Here is a 20,034-nt window from a genome sequence, read left to right as displayed (position 1 = left end):
TTAATCAGATCAGCTCCATTACCTCCAGTAACCAACAGAGGGAGCCCAGAAAGACACGCAACCCCACTGTCAATTTGACCAGCTCCACTACCTTCAGTAGTAACCAGAGGTAGGCCAGAAAGTGAATTCACAACAGGGGGCGAAGTCATGTGACTTCAGTGTTTTTGTGCATCAGGCATGTTGGACTTTTTGCAGGGTTTTTTGCGTGATTGCAGTGTCTTTCCTTTCCTGTCTAGGCAGCGTGGGCCCCATCGTTTCCTCAGTCCCTCTCCCCTCAGCACATGGTCACTGTTACTGCATTTGGCCAGTTAAGTCCGGCTTTTCCAAAGCAAGGTTTCCTTTGTCTGTGCCAGGTCGAATTTAATAACACACAATCCTACAGTCAGGAAAAATATATTTTCAGAATCGGTATCATTATAGCTACGTATGGCAGCATTTTGCGGCTTCCAGGGTCCTCAGGAACCGGAGAAATAGTTTCTGTGCCCAAATAGCCCACAGACATGGCATATTTGGTCTCAAAAGAAAGATGATTTCGTAAGAGAAAATATAATGCCCCTGTCGTCACTCTGTGAGCCCCCCAGATATGGCAAGTATACATTTTTAATAACTTCTCAAAAGGGGTGTACATCCTCTAACACAGCCCACCAAGTGAGGTCAGCAAGGGAGGAGTCCCTAAGTTTATGGGCAAACTATAAAACAGAACAGCCATTTTGTAGGGTGAAAAGACCTGGGGATGACTGCATCCATGCTGTGGCCTGAATATTTTCTTTGGGAACTCCTCTCCCCTCATCAACACATCATACCAGTGACTGAGATGTAGTAAGTTTCTTTTTTTAAACCCTTTTATTTGTATCTGTCTGTACATACTGTATTTTGTCTCCTTTTGTAACATCTTTGTATTTTTGGAAACACTGCCTATATTTTCCAGAGTAGACTTATAAATTTACTAGGTTCGTTCTTTTGCTCTATGATCGAACCGACACCTACTACGTGCCAAAACACGCTACCTTTTGGGTTGGTTCCTGGCCCAATAGAGGTTGATATCAAATGAGGATCTGATGGCAGTATAGCATCCTGGTGGTATTGGGGAACCCTGGCAGTGATGAAACAGAGGTTGTGTGTGTATTTCTTGCCTGGGACTGGTGATATACACACCGCCCTCACTGCAGAGTGCTCACTAGCCAGTACACGACAAGGCAGCCTTTCTGGCGACTACTCATCCTAGGTGCAGTTCCCTGACTGACCTGAGGATAAGGAGGGAAACAGAGACCTGCAAGTTCCTATCTGGAAGTGAACAGAACAACAAAAGTTGGGTTATCCTCCCCCAAACCCTGACAGCAAGTCTCCGCAAGATAAATGTCACCTGTACAAAGTATTAGATGCGGTGATTCCATGGGGTTCAATCAACACAAGCGGAATCACCTGCGATCAAAAGCCGATAACGCTTTGAACACAGTGAACATGTGCTGCCGATTACGGACCATGGGCACATAGCTTAATAGGGACACAGCGCAGCAGCGGATCAGTACTGGGGTATCAGCAGGATAAGGAGTTTGTTCAGGTTGGGCACGGTGGGGACAGTGCTGGAAATATGAGAAGTGAAATGTGTCTTTGTTGTAATCACTGTAGAGGAGTCCTGGCTGGAGAAGTTGTCATGTCAGTCTGGGCCCAATGGAAAAGTGAACCATTCCATCAGAAAGAATGTCAGCTGTAAATCACCATCTATAACTGTGCTGTAATCTCTTACATGTTCTTCAGCACTGGTATTTACCACTATATAGTCACCATATGGTAGTAATAGTGTTGGTCTTTGTAAAGTCATCTGCTGTGGTTCTCCTACATCCACTATTAGGGTATGCCACCATAGTTGTAATCAGGGTTACAAGATTAGGGGCCCACTCAGAAGTTTTGCCCCCCACCTGAAACAAAACCCTAGCTACGCCGATGCTATGGCTATTATAATCTGTGAGTTGCCAATAATGTTTACCTTAATTAATAAAGTTCCTAATTAGCACATATTATACCGCATTGCCCAATTCTCTGTTCACCTTCACAGAATGTTTTGAAAAACACTGATTTAGCACACAGAGCTCTAGGCTATAACTCAACAGGAGTGACTGGGAATAAAGAGGATCCCTGAAATCCTGAAAATTGTTTATACAAAATTGAGTCTTCATAATGTGCAGTATTATTTTGGTTTGAGCATGTGTAGACAGTAGCATAGCCACAGGGGCAGAGGATGTGATTGCCCCATACCCCCCACTCTGAGGAGCCCACCCAGAGCTACGAACTGTTAACTGTTTCGGCGTGCCCATACAGTTAGAGCCTCCCTGCACTGCCACTATGAGGCCCCCGCCTGTCATTGCAAGTTCAACTGTATTGGACAATACAGTTGAAAGCAATGAAGAGAGGAAGCAACACTTTTCTGGCTCAGGTAGCGCTTCTACGGGTCATAGTGACTGGACCTGTAGAAGCGCTACCCGAGCGCAAAACGGTAGTCGTCCACCTGCCTCCCCTCACACGAAGCACTGCCGCTCGATGGATGTCCAGATTATTTAAAATAAAGGACTTTTAATCACAGAGGAAACTGGTGAGTGCTGCCTTACATACTTTTTCTTTTGGATACCTATTGCATTGTTGGCTATTGCACCACCACCAAGAAATAAGTTTCCTCAGCGGCTGTAATAGTCTGCATCGACAAGACTGCTATAACACTGGTGCCTATTTATATCCTCATTCATGTGCAAATTTTGTTTTTTAACGGGGTGTGTATTATATTGTGTGGAGGCCGACAGGGAGTGCATTATACTATATAGATGTCTATGGGGAGTGCATTATACTATATGAAGGCTATTTATGGTGCCATCATACAGTGAGGGGGGGTCATCCTACCATGTGGGGATTACAGTGAGGTGTCCATCACACAGTGTGGGAGCTAATGTAGGGTTTTTGGGCCCTGTATTGTTCAACATCTTTATCAATGATTTAGATGAAGGAATTGAGGGTAAACTGATTAAATTTGCTGATGACACAAAGCTAGGAGGGATAGCTAATACTAGAGAAGAGAGAGAGAGGATTCAAAAAGATATAAATAAACTGGAGAAGTGGGCAGCAACTAACAGAATGGTTTTTAACAGGGAAAAATGCAAAGTACTACATCTGGGCAATAAAAATGAAAAAAGCATATATAGAATGGGAGGAATAGGGCTAAGTGACAGCACATGTGAAAAAGACTTGGGTATACTAATAGATCACAGACTGAATATGAGTCAACAGTGTGATGCAGCAGCAAAAAAGGCAAATGCAATTCTAGGATGTATTAACAGAAGCATACAGTCTAGATCACGTGAAGTCATTATTTCCCCTCTACTCCTCTTTGGTCAGACGTCATCTGGAACATTGTGTCCAGTTTTGGGCACCACATTTTAAAAAAGACATCAACAAACTGGAGCAAGTTCAGAAAAGAGCGACCAGAATGGTGACCGGTCTGCAAACCCTGTCTTATGAGGAAAGGTTGCAGGATTTGGGAATGTTTAGTTTGCAAAAGAGAAGGCTGAGAGGAGACTTAATAGCTGTCTACAAATATCTAAAGGGCTGTCACATTGTAGAAGGATCAACTTTATTCTCATTTGCACAAGGAAAGACTAGAAGCAATGGGATGAAACTGAATGGGAGGAGACACAGATTAGATATTAGAAAATTTTTTTTGACAGAGTGATCAATGAGTGAATGTTGGAGCCAAACAGCTTGATGGCTACTAAGGGGTCAGAATACTGTGTGTGGGGTACTTTACACTGTATTTGTCATGTGCAAGTTACTGATGAAGCAACTACTCACAAACCTGCCAATTTATGGAAGGGATGGTTACCTATTATTGTACATGCACACATTTGAGGGTTGCACAGCAGTTTTTTAATGGTAGTGTAGAAACTCACAAGCGTGAGCACTTGTGATGAGCGAACAAACAGCCAATCCCCGCATGTGATGAAGCTGTCTTACAACCGCAAATCATGCAGCCCAGGGAACTCGAACATAATGCCCGGATAAGACGTTATCCGAGCACGTTCACTCATCACTAATGAGCACCCATGATGTGGGTTGGGAGCTTGAGTATTTTGGCTAAATTATCAACCAATACCTCATGTATTTTATACACATTTAATCTTTTTATTGCACATTTTTTTTGCAGGATGTAGCCAGGCTCTTTAGTGTTGGTTAAGTGAATTGTGGTGTCTGTCCCTGTGGGGTGCACTTATATAGCACTGGGCAGCCCGCCTGATCTAGTAGTATGGGCGTCATCAACAGGCTTTTACCCAGACACGGTGCATCACACATACATGTGTGACTGGCATCCTATGCAACCCTCTGCATTTTTAATACTAGGCCACCACCCTCTCCATGTTTTGGCTGATTTGAGAGTGGTTGCTTTATAAGTATTTTGCTCCTGTGCTGTCCCCGCTGCTGTGGAGGTCTGCTGCACCCTGCTATGCATGGGTAATTTGACCAGGAGTTGGTAGAACTGTTGGGACCTAGCAGACCCAGATCACACCTGAAAATTACTTATGTCACTGCAATGTGCAATTTTTCCATGTGATTTGGACTTTTATAGATTCTCCAGTTGCAGTGGAAGAAAATTATCAATAAAGTAAAAAAAAGATTGTCCAGAAATCTTTATTGATAAATAGTAATAAAAAATAAAAAAAGTCGAAATAAGAGAACAATTGCAGTATGCTGTGATTGGCAGCGAGACTTGGCTCACTCCACCTATACAAGTCTATGGGCGCGAGTGAAATATCACACTGCACTCAGTATGTCACGTGAATGCAGTGCGATTCACGCCAACACCTTCAGCAGAGGAGATGGAGAAATTAATTTCTCCGTCTCCTCCACAGCTGTGATCCGATGCTGTCATGCGAGAGGATTGGAGCACAGAGCACTGACACTCGGCTCACGCTCGCAGCAGAGCAGGTCATTAGCATATCGCATCCCACACTCTCACATCGGATGCCATATGCTAGTGTGACTCCAGCCTAACACCCAAATTGTGGTTTGTTCTTAAACTTATAGTTAGTTCTAGAATTTACTCCTGCTCTGCTCACTGGCACCCCCTAACCCACTATTGACAAATTCAGGTGTCAATGTTATGACCTTATGACACCCAGTGACATCTGGGGCCTGGAGGCAGCCAGAAGTCTTGAAGACCAGACATCAAGCAGCAGAACTGCCGGAGAGACAAGTATTTTTTTTTAAGCCAGCACTCAACTCTCTGGCTGCTTACTGCTCACTGTCGAGTTCTCTTCTTTCTGTTGTCTGGTGATCCACATCTCTGGCCTCTTCACTATAGGCCAGGACGTCTGGCCATAATGATGACAACCTGGCCACCAGAAGTCCTGACCTATAGTGAGGAGACCAGAGATGTGGAGGAAAGAAAAGGACCAGATGGTGGTCAGATAATTCAGCAGTGAAGTAAGTATTCGGTTTTTGCTTGAACATCCATCGATGGCAACTAGGGCTTGTAAGTCAGATCTTTGTAAGTTGAGGACTGCCTCAACAGTTCTTGCATAAGGGACATACATTGTTACCCGGCTTACAGACTTCACTCAAGGGTTTTATAAACCAGACCCAACATCAAATAAATGCAAAAATGAGAAGACAAGGTTCTAACACTATATTAATTGTAGTTTTGCACCCAATAGTAAGTTATACCTAGAAGCCCATTATTTCATACTATTTTCTACTGATTCGTTTACACAGTTTCATATGGTTTGTAAACCTCTAATATAGTTATTGATAAAAGCAGCTTTTACTGAAAAGAAAACTATGTTCTCACCAATGATCCGGAGGTAATTTATATTCTTGAAGGATGACCGATAAATACCAAGAATTTCCATCTTCACGTTCTCTATGAAAGCTTGTCTGTTAGGAACACTCTCAGGCACTTTATTACTCAGGATGCTATCGAGTTGTCTGGCAAATACTGGATCACAGTCTAACATTCCCAAAATGGGATATGAATAAAAGGTAAGGGCAAGGAAGAATAGGGCCCAAAAAGCCATTATGCAGCAGACAAGGAGTGAGGCAGCACAGTGGCTGCACTAGCAGTAGATGACCTCACAGTAAGACCAGACATTCCAAATGCATCAGACACATTCTACATTCTACACGTACAGAATTGCTTGAGATAGTGTACAACCTTCAGAATTTTCCATACTGCTGCATAAGTTTAACCTATTAGGACGTTAAATTTTCACATAAGTCCTAAAAGTAGACAAAGAATAAAATAAAAAAAATAAATTAAACGCCAATATTCCAGATTTTGACGCTGCAACAACACGCGATCAAAACATTGTAACATTGTATGTACCTCAAAATTATGTCAATAAAAACATTGGCGCGGGACTGAAAAAACAAGCCCTCACACAGTCCCATATCCCAGAAATTGAAAACGATATGGCTCTCTGAAAAGTTAATTTTTATTACAAACTTCTGAATTTTGTTTCACCACTTAAACCAAAAACTATGCATGTTTAGTATCTGCATTCTCGAACTGACCTAAAGAATCATATGGCCAGGTCAGCTTTATTGTAAAATCAACGCTGTAAAAAAAAAAAAAAAAAAAATCGAAGTGCACTTTTTTTTGCTATTTTACCACCCTTTTTTCCACACTTTTCATTATATCATAAAATAGAGGTTGTCATTCAAAAGTAAAAGATCCAGCAAGAAACAAGCCCTTACACGGCTCTATCGATGGAAACATAAGAAAGTTATGGCTCTTGGAATAAGAGCAAAAAAAACAAACCAAGAGCTCAAAAATGAAAAATCATTTGGTGCTTAACCCCTTATTGACCATCAATGTGTCTTTTAATGGACTTGAGATATTTGAGAATAGCTCCCCACACAGGTGACAATCCAGCAGCTGTCAGCTGTACACTATAGCTGGCAACTTGCTGTATCACAAACGATCAGTGTTGGCACCGTCCATATCTGTTTAACCCCTAAGATGCTGCTGTCAATAGTGACTACATCATATAAATGGTTAAAAGAGTGTGGTTTCTCCCTCTATCCCCATCGGCACCCTGAGGTCATGATTGTGTGGTCCTGATGTTTGCCATGGCAGTTCACGGCCAAATAGCAGCCTTAAGTGGGTTTTACACTAAGCGATATCGCTAGCAATATCGCTAAAACGTCACTGGTTTTGTGACGTTATAGCGATATTGCTAGCGATATCGCTATGTGTGATACTTACCAGCGACCGGCTCCCCCGCTGTCCATCGCTGATCGCGCGAGAATGTCCAGCTCCATTTCTCGTCGGGCGCTTCCTGCTGAGACTTCCTGCTGTGACGTCCAGCGACGCGTGGAGGCGGGCGGGAGGACGCAGGATCGCTGTGTGTGAATGGTAAGCAGCGTCGGACTGGAACACCTTGGGCCCACCAGAGAAAATGATTCTTGGGGCCCACTATGTAGCTGCATAGAGTTAAATACCAGACCACCAATTATGCGGTAAAACACGCTAATATCCGGGTATAATATAAGGTTGTACATGTCTTAATTATGTAGCAGGAGTTGGGGTAGCCTCCTCATAGAATATAAAGCAGCCCCCTCACATAGTATAATGCAGCCATCTCATAGAATATAATACTGCCCCCCTCATAGGGTATAATGCACCCCCTCATAGGGTATAATACTGCCCCCCTCATAGGGTATAATACTGCCCCCCTCATAGGGTATAATACTGCCCCCCTCATAGGGTATAATACTGCCCCCCTCATAGGGTATAATACTGCCCCCTCATAGGGTATAATACTGCCCCCCTCATAGGGAATAATGCTATATAGATATAGAGTTAGATAGATATAGATAGAAAGATAGATGTAGAAATAGATAGATATAGAGATAGATAGTAGATAATGGATAGAAAGTAGATAATGGATAGATATAGATAGAAAGATTCATAGAGATAGATAGAGATAGATAGATAGATAGAGATAGATATAAAGATAGATATAGAAAGAAATATAGATAGATAGATCGATAGGTAGATAGATATAGAGATAGATAGAAAATAGATAATGGATAGATAGATAGATATAGAGATAGATAGCTATAGATAGAAAGATATAGAGATAGATAGATATAGAGATAGATATATAGATAGAGATACATAATAGATAGAGATAGATAATAGAGATATAGATATAATAATAATAATATAGACATATAGAGATAAATATATATAGATAGATGGCTATAAATAAAAATAGATATAGAGATATATATAGAGATAGATAGATATAGAGATAATAGATATAGAGATAGATAGATAGATATAGAGATAGATATAGAGATAATAGCTAGATATAGAGATATGTATAGAGATAGAGTTAGAAAGATAGACAGATATAGAGATATAGAGATAGATAGAGATAGCTAGATAGATGGATAGATAGATATAGATAATAGAGATAATAGATATAGAGATAGATATAGAGATAGATGGATAGATCAATAGATAGATAGATAATTAGATAATGAGATATAGAGATAGATACAGAGATATAGTGTTAGATAGAAAGATAGATATAGAGATAGATAGATATAGAGATAGATAGATATAGAGATAGATATGGATATAGAGATAGATAGATATAGAGATAGATATAGAGATAATATATAGATAGATAGATATAGAGATAATTATAGATGGCTATAGAGAGAGATAGAGATAGATATAGAGATAGATATAGAGATAGATAGGTAGATAGATATAGAGATAATAGATAGATATAGAGATAGATATAAAGATAGATAGAGAGAGAGAGATAGATAGAGAGAGATAGATATAGAGAGAGATAGATACAGAGATCGATAAATAGATAGAGAGATAGATATAGATAATAGAGATAGATAAAGATAGAAAGATATAGAGATAGGTAGATATAGATAATAGAGAGAGCTAGATAGATAGACATAATAGATAGATATAGATAGATATAGAGATAGATAGCAAGATAGATAGAGATAGATGTAGAGATAGAAAGATATAGAGATAGAGCGATAGAGAGATAGAGATAGATATAGAGATAAATAGATAGAGAAAGATAGATAGATATAGATAGTACAGATAAAAGATATAGAGATAAATAGAGAAAGATAGATAGATATATAGATATAGAGATAGAAAGAGATAGAGCGATAGATATACAGAGAGATAGATATAGAGATAGATATATAGCTAGATAGCTATAGAGAGATATAGAGATAGAGCGATAGATAGCGAGAGATATAGATATAGAGATCGATAGATACAGAGAAAAGATATAGAGATAGATAAAGGATAAATAGATAGATAGGTATAGAGATAGATAGATATAGATATTAGATAGAGATATATAGATATAGATAGATATAGATGGTAGCTAGATAGATAATAAATATAGAGATAATAGATATAGAGATAGATGGAGTAAGATAGATAGATATAGAGATAGATAGACATAATAGAAAGATAGAGATAGATAGATATAGAGATAGATGTAGAGATAGAAAGATAGATATAAAGATAGAGCGATAGATAGAGATAGAAATAGATATAGATAATAGATAGAGATAGATATAGATAATAGATAGAGATAGAAAGATAGATAGATATAAGAGAGATAGAGATAGATAGATAGAGAGATAGATAGAGACAGATAGAGTGAGAGAGATATAAAAAAAAAAACAAAACACAATACTCACCTCTTCTCCTCGCTCCCACGCTGATCCCGGCTTCAGTGTCAGGAGCTGCCCCCTCTGCCAGACACACAGCGGGTGCGCGATGTAGTGACGTCATCGCGCACCCGCTGTGAGTCAGGAGCAGAGGGGACTGAGGGCGGCGCCGGCCCTGATGCAGAGCGGCTTACTGGGCTGGGGGCGGGGCCTCTGGGGGTGGAGACCTGAAATGATATTCTCTTTAGCAGCGGGGACAGGGGCTCCTGCCTCCTGACACCCGCTGCTACTCCGCTGGCAGGGGCCCCCATAGCAGCTGCATGGTGTGCGACACACCATTGGCTGGGGGCCCCTGGAGGAGCGGGGGCCCTAGGCAACTGCTGGCCCTGTATGCCAGCAGGTGCCAGGGCCCACCAGAGAATCCTCCGGTTCTCCGGTGGGCCAGTCCGACGCTGATGGTAAGTATCGTGCGCTGCGTCGCTGCTGAATCGCTGTGAGATCTTTCTGTATGAAAGCTCACTAGCGATCATTTAGCGATGCACCAGCGATCCTGACCGGTTCGGATCGCTGGTTGGATCGCTGGTGCATCGCTAAATGTAAAAGGGCCTTTAGAGTCTGCCGGCTATAGTGGCCAGTTCAGAAGTTACCGATAGGTGGTAAAAATACACTTTTTCATTCCTATCATGCCACTTTGTATTAATTCCTGTAAAGCACCTGAAGGGTTAATAAACTATCTGACAGAAGTTTTCAGTATGTCAGGGGGTGCTGTTTTTTTTTTAAAATGGTGTCACTTTTCGAGGTTTCCCAATATATAGGACCCATAAAGTCACTTCCAATCTGGATAGGTCTCTAAAGAAAATAATTTTGTAAATTTCCATCAAAAAATGAAAAAAATTGCTGCTACAATTTTAAACCTCCTAAAATGCTAAGAAAATAAAATTTACCCTATGCCCACATGATCACAGCCGGGAGTTTTGCCATGATTGATATTGATCCCAGTATTTAGAGGGCAGGGAGATGGAGGGGACTCTGTTGTGAGTTCATTTTCCCCTTCACTACTGAGGCCCGAGGAACTCCCTCTTCTGGTGAAGAAAGGTAGTGAGCCTGATTGTCAAACACCTGGGGCTGATGATGATGACTGGCTGAGTGGAGTTAATGACTGGATATAAGGCTGCCGACGCCCTTCTGGCCTGCGGGTGATTTCTCTGTGGACTTCTAGGAAACCAGTCTGATTCCTGCTCATCTAAAGCTAAGATTTCTGCTTTGCCTTTTTGCATTAGTGTTTTGTTTTCCTTGCTTTTCTGGATTCTGCCATTCCCTGCTGGGGTGAGCTGAATCTCCTTTTGCCTGTTGCTCTGTCTTCAGAATATTCCTGAGTACTGACATAGCCTTTTTTGAAGCCTAGCGTCTTCAGGGCCTTTTTTACTGTCAGTTGTTGGCTCTTATTTTCATAGGGTTTTTCACGGATTGCAGACAGCAGCCTTCCTGTCCTTTCCTATCTAAGCTAGCTGGGGCCCCATCTTTGCTCAGTCTATCTTTCTGTCTGTGTTTTGTTCTTTCTTCTAGCTTCACCGTCATTATATGTGGGGGGCTGCCTTTTGCTTTGGGGTCTGCTCTGGGGCAGTTTAGATTTCCCTTTCTGTCTTTAGGCTATGTAGTCCTCCGGCTGTGATCGAGGGGCCTAGGGCATCGTAGGAGCCCCCCACGGCTACTGCTAGTCGTGTTGATAGGTTCAGGGGTCTGCAATCCGATAGCTGCCAACTTCTCTGGTTTTCTGGACTTAGCTAGCATTTCTATTTTTGCCTCCTACGGTGACTCAATCATAACAGGACTCCCTCTAAGCTCTAATCAGCGCCCCCACGATTTCATCGCGAGGGCCTGACCATTGCCATGGCAATCCAAGGTTGTCATGATGACCTCTAGATCAGCCAGCTACAGCAAACCTGTTAGACCATGCCAGGAGCAATGCACTATCCAAGCGATCAGAGTAAAAAAAAAAAAAAAAAGTTAAAGTCCCATAGAGGGACTAGGCAAAAAAAAATTTCAATGATCCGGCAATGTCCATCATTTTAGGTGAGCATAAATGTGCTGTCTGACATAGGTTTTTCCCATTTGAAAAGGACACCACTGAACAGAGGCCAGATGAAGTCCAGAGTAACTGCTGCCTTATTATAGTTAACGGATCCCTCAGGGGTTTCATCTGAATCACTTAATTCAGAGATTTAGATGGCAACCACCAAAGTACTATAAGTGCTCAGCGTAGAGCATAGGATAAAAGTGATTCAACATGTTATTGTAATAATCCACAAAAAAAACAAATCCCCACTCAGGTCCATCATCTGTCAGTGAAAATAAAGGGGGCTTCCACAGTAGTGGCAGCACAAGGACTCCGTAAAAGTGCTATGGCTCCCCCCTCAAAGGAAATCCGGGAATTCTGCACTCCCAAATCCAAATGCCCCCTCATACTGAGCCCCAGTGTGCCTAAATGACATTTAGCACCCACATTTGGCATTTCTGTAGTTATGAGATCCCGATTAATTTACGGAGTGAGTGTCTTCAGAAGCATGAGCTGGGCATAATATATTGGGAACTAGAATGTACGGGAACTACAATGGCAGATTTGCAATTTTTAAATCAGCAACATCCACTGCAGCTCATTTCTGGAAAACACCCATGGAGTCAAAGTGATTAGTGATGGGCGAACTAGAACAGGAAAGCTCAGTGTCCGTAACAAACACCTACTGTTCAGACACAAAAAAACAAACACGAAGGTCACCAGGGAGTCTGTGTATTACTGTTTGGGTTCAGCCCCCCCCCCTTAGCAACAGGTGTTTGTTGTGTTGTCATTTGCATGACAGCGTGACAAACATGGCTTCTAACCGGCATTAAAATCATTACGGCCGGTCAGACAGCCACGGTTACCACGCTGTCAAATCACAGTGTGAGCCTGCAGCTGTGATCAGAGGTATAAAATTTACCTCTGGTCATTGGTGTCAGCTGATGGGAATACTGATCGTGTCAGCTGACGCCTGCTGCGGCTAACAGTGAGAGCAGGCGGCGGGTGATGGGAGTATTCATCAGCCGGCGCCTGCGCTGTACATAATAATAAAAAAAAAAATACTGTGGGTTCCCCTGTATTTTTGACAAGCCAGGCAAAACTCACAGCTTGGGGGTGCAATCTTCAGCAAAGCTGGTTATCAAAAACAGAGGGGTCCCCCCGCTAGTTTTTTAAAAAATGTTTAATAATTTTAAAACCGTGTGGGGCCCCCTCATTTTTTTTACAACCAGACTTGCGAAAGCTGACAGCTGGGGGCTGTTATTCTCAGGCTGGTAAGGGGCAATGGATATTAAAGCCCTCCAGTCTAAAAATAGCAGCCCGCAGCTGCCCAGAAGAGGCTTTTCCAACTTGCCCTGTAGCGGTGGCAAGTGGGGCTCATATTTGTGGGGCTGATTTCACTTTTGTATTGTCAGGTGACATCAAGGCTACAGCTTAATAATGGAGAACCGTCTATAAGACACCTCCATTACTAGTCCTATAGTTATATTGTAAATAAAGACACAGCCAGAATAAAGTCAGAATAATGTCTAAGGATTACTGATTTTCAACCTGGATAGTGCCAGTGAGACTGTCCAGGCTGAAAACCACTGAGAAAAGGCTGCTGTCAGGACAGCCTTTTCTCAGTGACCAGCGGTGACGTCATCAAGGTTACCTCCGATCACTGAGGCTGCACTCCCAGCGGGACCAATGAACTGCGGTGACCGCCCTGCAGTGAGATCACTGAGAGAAGTCTCATGGTGCAGAGGAGTTCACTGGGGGAATTTCACTGCTTTGAACTCGCCTCTGCGCCGTGATACTTTTTCTGACAGGGTAGAGCCAGTGCTAGTCAGGGCCAGGAGCAGTTATAGAGGTCGCTCTGTATGTTCAGAGCGGTGACTGAACCAGCGCTGCCTCCCTGACTGAATACCAACTGTTGTCAGGGGGAATAAAGATCATTTTCTCTCAACTGCATTCGGCCCCATGCAGGTGCTGGACAGCATAACGCTGTTAACCTGCAGGTTAACATCTTTATTTCTGATGACAGGTTCCCTTTAAAGGAACTGGTCCTCCTTCTCTGAATAGTGTCTGGATGGCTGTGGTTGGTGCTTCCCAAAAAGTTGATTGTCAAAAGATTAAAAAACTGACAAGACTCCAAGGATGGAGCTTATGACAGTTTTTGAAAAAGAGGACTTCTATATTGGGCACTGATTTTTTTTTTTTTTTTAAATTTCAGAAAAGTATTTTTGTACATTTTAAGTTGTTTGCTTATTTTAGTCTGTTAATGTGTGAATAATAATCGCTCATGGTGGGAAAATTACTCATTAAATTTTTCATTTAGTTGCATATTTCTGCACACATGCAGTAGGTATTCTCATAAGAAACAGAAAACCTTACTTTTACTTTTTTAAAAATTCAGGTTCATTAACTATTTGGATTGATCGACAACACTGTAGTAATTCAATAATTAAATTAATCTTCAACCCCTTCCAGACATCCGCCATACATATACTGCTTTGCGGCAGCTGGGTTTCCGCAAACAGCAGTATACGTACAGTGCCTCGATCGCATGGCTTCATGTTGAGCGTCACGGCGATTGTGTGCTGATGTCAGCTCTATGTGAGAGCAGCCAACCTGCAGCAACGCCCACGATTGGTCCTAGCACCGATCATGGGCATTTAACCCCTCTGATACCGTCAGTAGTTAATGGGTACCCTGCGTGCTTCCATCAGGACATGATACGCTCGCGTTGTCCTGATGGTCTCCATGGAGCAAGACCTAATTGCTATACAGTAATATCCCATCCTGGAACAATGTAAAAAAGTTTTAAAAAAAATCTTTAGTGTAAAAATAATTTTAAAAATTCCCCAAAGAAATTTTTTTTCCATTAAATACATTTATGTAAATATAAAAACAAAAGCACACATTTGCCATCACCACATCCGTAACGACCCGCTCTATAAATCTGTCCCACTGTAAAAAACGAATGAAAATAAAATGGCACCGCTGAAAAAGTCATGTTATCCCGCAAAAAACAAGATGCCATACAGCGCCATCAGCAGTAAAATAAGTTATAGCTCTCAGAATTAACCCCTTTACCGCAAGTGTGGTTTGCATATTAATGACCGGACCAACATTTACAATTCTGACCACTGTCCCTTTATGAGGTAATAACTCTGGAACGCTTCCATGGATCCCGGTGATTCTGACATCGTTTTCTCGTGACATATTGTACTTCATGTTAGTGGTAAAATTTCTTTGATATGACTTATATTTGAAAAAAACGGAAATTTTGAAGATTTCGCAATTTTCCAACTTTGAATTTTTATGCCCTTAAATCACAGAGATACGTCACATAAAATACTTAATAAGTAACATTTTCCACATGTCTACTTTACATCAGCACAATTTTGGAACCAAAATTTATTTTTGTAAGGAAGTTATAAGGGTTAAAATTTGACCAGCAATTTCTCATTCTTACACCTTTTTTTTTTTTCAGGGACCACATCACATTAAGGCTATATACCCACATATACAGAAAAAAACGGACCCCTTCCCAGGAAAAACGCGCTGTTTAGCGTTTTTTTTACAGGAGCATCCTCCTGCTCATATAGTTAGAAATGCAGATTTTTTTCGCGAAATTAATGAGCATGCTTTGTTTTTTACCGCGATGCGTTTCTTTTCGCGGAAAAAATGCATCAATGTGCACAAAAAGTGCGGAATTCATTAAAAAGAATGGGATGCTTCTTGTAAGCGTTTTTGCCAGTAAACGTGCTTAAAAAATGCGAAAAAAAATGCTTACGTGGGTACACAGCCTTTAAGTCACTTTGATAGAAAATACCAAAAAGTAACACCATTCTAAAAACTGCACCCCTCAAGGTGCTCAAAACCACATTCAAGAAGTTTATTAACCCTTCAGGTGCTTCACAGGAATTTTTGGAATGTTTAAAGAAAAAATGAACATTTAACTTTTTTCCACAAAAAATGTACTTCAGATCCAATTTTTTTATTTTACCAAGGGTAAAAAGAGAAATTGGACCCCAAAAGTTGTCCAATTTGTCCAAAGTACGCCAATATCCCATATGTGTGTGTGGGGGGGGGAAACAACTGTATGGGCGCATGGCAGAGCTCGAAAGGGAAGGTGTGCCTTTTTCAAACTAAAATTGGCTGGTATTGAATTTGGATGCCATGTCGCATTTGGCGAGCCCCTGTGACTAAACAGTGGAAACCACCAAGTGACACCATTTTGGAAACTAGACCCCCTAAGGAACTTATCTAGATGTGTGGAGAGCACTTTGAACCCCCAAGTGCTTCACAGTTTATAACGTAGAGCCGTAAAAATAATTTTTTTTCACAAAAATGATTTTTTCGCCCCCAATTTTTTATTTTCACAAAGGTAATATGGGAAATTGGACCCCAAAAGTTGTTGTCCAATTTGTCCCGAGTATGCTGATATCCTATATGTGGGGGTAAATCACTGTATGGGTGCACAGCGGAGCTCGGAAGGAGCACCATTTGACTTTTTCAACTCAGAATTGGCTGGAATTGAGATCGGATGCCATGTCACGTTTGGAGAGCCCCTGATGTGCCCAAACAGTGGAAACCCCACAATTCTATCTCCAACCCTAACCCCCACACCCCTAACCCTAACTTTAGCCCCAACCCTACTGGGAAAATGGAAATATATTTTTATTTAATTTATTATTTTTCCCTAAGAGGGTGATAAAGGGGGAGGGGGGGTTGATTTACTATTTATTGCGGGTTTTTATAGCGAGTTTTTATGTTTGGCAGCTGTCACATGCTTAAAGACGCTTTTTATTACAAAAAATAGTTTTTGTATCACATTTTGAGAGCTATAATTTTTCCATATTTTGGCCCAGAGTCATGTGAGGTCTTGTTTTTTGTGGGACGAGTTGATGTTTTTATTGGTACCATTTTTGGGCACATGACATTTTTGATCACTTTTTATTATGATTTTTTAAAGGCAGAATGAACAAAAACCAGCAATTCATGAATTTCTTTTGGGTGGGGTGTTTATACCATTCCGCGTGTTGTAAAATTGATAAAGCGGTTTTATTCTTCGGGTCAGTACGATGACAGTGATACCTCATTTATTTTTTTTTTTTATATTTTGGTGCTTTTATACAATAAAAACTATTTTATATAAAAAATTAATTATTTTTGCATCGCTTTATTAAGAACTCTCCTCCTGGCGCTCAGTGCCGGGTGTCAGCTGTGATAATAAGCTGACACCCGACCGGGATCAGCCGCACTCCCCCCGTGAGCGCGGCTGATCGCGTATGACGTACTATCCAGTCCATGGGCGGGATAGTACGTCATGTTAGGAAGAGGTTAAACCATGCAAAAATAATTTTCTATAAAAGTTTTTATTATGTAAAAGCACCAAAACATAAGAAAAATATAAATTGGGTACCACCGTAATCGTACTGACTCAAAGAATAAAGCGGTCTTACCAATTTTACCACACGCGGAACAGTATAAAAAAAAAAGCAAAAAGCAATTTCTGAGGCTGGTTTCACATTAGCGCTTTTTAAGCGCACGCACGGCCGGGGGTAGCTCCGCCCCCGAGCCGGCTCTCTGCCCGGCGTGCCCGCCCCTTGCTTGTAGCGCCACCTCCTAGCGCACAGCGGCCCCTGCGATCGGCGCACCCTATCTTTAGCATAGGGTGCGCAGATCGTGCGCAGGCCGTGCGCTAGTTGCGCTTTGACCTGCGCTGCGCACTTTTGACGGTGCGCTGTGCGCGCCAAAATCCGAAGTTTGATTTTGGCGCGCACGGCGCACCGTCAAAAGTGCGCATCGCAGGTCAAAGCGCAACTAGCGCACGGCCTGCGCACGATCTGCGCACCCTATGCTAAAGATAGGGTGCGCCGATCGCAGGGGCCGCTGTGCGCTAGGAGGCGGCGCTACAAGCAAGGGGCGGGCACGCCCGGCAGTGAGCCGGCTCGGGGGCGGAGCTACCCCCGGCCGTGCGTGCGCTTAAAAAGCGCTAATGTGAAACCAGCCTTAATTGCGGTTTTTGTTCATTCTTCCAAAAATAGAAAGCGATCAAAAAATATCATGTGCCCGAAAATGCTACCAATAAAAATGTCAACTCATCACGCAAAAAAACAAGACCTCACATGACCGTCGGACGAAATATGGAAAAGTGACAGGTGCCTAAATATTGTGATGCAAAAACTAGTTTTTGCAATAAAAAGCGTCTTTTAGCATGTGACAGCAGCCAAACATAAAAACTTGATATAAATCTGGTATCGCTGTAATCGCACAGACTTGAAAAATAAAGACACCTAATCAATTTTTACCACACGAGGAACGGCGTAAAAAATAAAAACCAGTTCTTCACATGCTGATTTTTTTCATGTGCGTAGTAAGGCTCGGCGCACATTTATCCTGGGCTCTGCGCTTACACCGCATTACACGTACATATCCGTGTAAATCTCTGAAATACGTGATTCAGACAGAACCCCCAGCGGAAAATTCCCTATAATGAGGCAGATGGAGTCACTGTGGATGCCTTAGGATCTGTTATCCGGGGGTGTCTGTCTTTATGGGATTTCATAAAAGTGCAGTCGACCACAGTTTTGTGCACTTCTAAAAAGGACAGGGCGGAACAGAGGCCAGACAAAGTCCAGAGTACCTCAGCTACCTCATTATAGTGAATGGATCCCTCGGGGGTTTCATCTGAAGCACATCACGCAGAGATTTAGATGGAAACCCCAAAGTAAGTGGTCGGTGTAGAGCACAGAATAAATGTGATCCCAAACGTTATGTAAAATGTTCCCAATAAAAACTTAAACTCAATCCACTAAAAAAGCAAGTCCTCACTCAGGTCTGTCATCTGTTAACGGAAATATAAGGGGCTTACACGTCACTAGTAGCACAAAGGCTCTGGAAAAGCGAAATGGCTCCTCACCCACCAAAAGAAATTCAGCAAATTCTCCCCTCCCAAATCCCCCCCTCTCTTCTGAGCCTCAGTGTCCCTAAAAAACATTTAGCGCCCACGTTTGGCATTTCTGCAGTGATGAAAGCCCGCCTAATTTACAGGTGCGTGTCTCCATTAGTATGGGCAGGGCATAATGTACGGGTCACTACAGCGTACTGGTCACTACAATGGCAGTTTGCAATTTTCACTCAGCAACGTCCATTTCTGCCTGTTTATGGAAACACCCATGCAGTCACTACACCTGTAGATAAATTCCCAAAGGGCTATAACTTCCTAAATGGGGTCATTTGAGGGGGATTCTGCTTTTCTAGCACTTAGAGGCTCTTTATATAGAGTCCACAAACTGTTCTAGGAAAATCTGCGTTCCAGGAGACAAATAGCGCTTGGTGACAAAAATGTAAACTATATAAGTTTGTCTAATTGGAAAATGAAGAAAAAAAAAATGTGTGGCAGGCAAATTGTTGTTCTCAGTTAATTCCTATTGGAATATATTATCACTCATTGCAAAATAGAAGCCCCCCCCATATACCAGTGTATACCTGTATGCAGTGTCAGTGTGTAAATATACTCACTTACCGTGATCTTCTCCAGTATTCAGCACCATTCGGATTCTCTTCCAAGTAACGTGATGGTGATTTCGGCTCTCCATGATCTGTAAGAGGCTTTCACAATGTAAACACGAGGCTTAGAATGAGGCTTTATGGGCTTACATTGTAAAAGCCATGTCCGGCTCACGCACAGAGTGAACCTGAGTCAGTGGATCAGTGACGTCACCGACACAGGATCCTGGATGATGATGAAGAGGGCACCATATTAAAATGCCGCTCTCAAAGATTGACAGCGGTAATTGTGGTCAGCGCTGATCGCTGTTAGAAGATTGCGGTCAGTGGGAAAAACAAGATAATCTTGTAGTTTTGATACCTTTTAACAGCTAACAAAAATAAACTAAGTGATGTTACAAAGCAAGCTTTCTGGACTTGTTAGATGCACATAGCGGTTATGTATTCCAGTCCGGTATAGAGCAGGTACAGCCCCTGACCTTGCTCCATACACACGCACCCTTACATGTGTATGGCAGGGAAAAATAAGCAATATAAAGAGAAAATCTTCCAATTCCCCCATGCCAAACATCAAGTCACTACTCAAAAAAACTGCACGTGGATCAAGGATTGCAGCGCTTACTAGCCAGCAGATTCTTAACAATGTTATTGATTACAGACTCCGTTATGGTGGGCAAAAAATGAAACGTGCTCTTGAAGAACAGCTTTCTCAAAAACAAACACAAAAAATTCAGTACTTTAAAGCCAAAGTATTCATTTTTCTCCTT

Source organism: Dendrobates tinctorius, unplaced genomic scaffold (assembly GCF_039654945.1).
Source record: "Dendrobates tinctorius isolate UK_male_01 unplaced genomic scaffold, ASM3965494v1 ptg000018l, whole genome shotgun sequence".
In the NCBI taxonomy this organism is placed as follows: domain Eukaryota; kingdom Metazoa; phylum Chordata; class Amphibia; order Anura; family Dendrobatidae; genus Dendrobates; species Dendrobates tinctorius.
Note: the sequence above shows the minus strand (reverse complement) of the source record.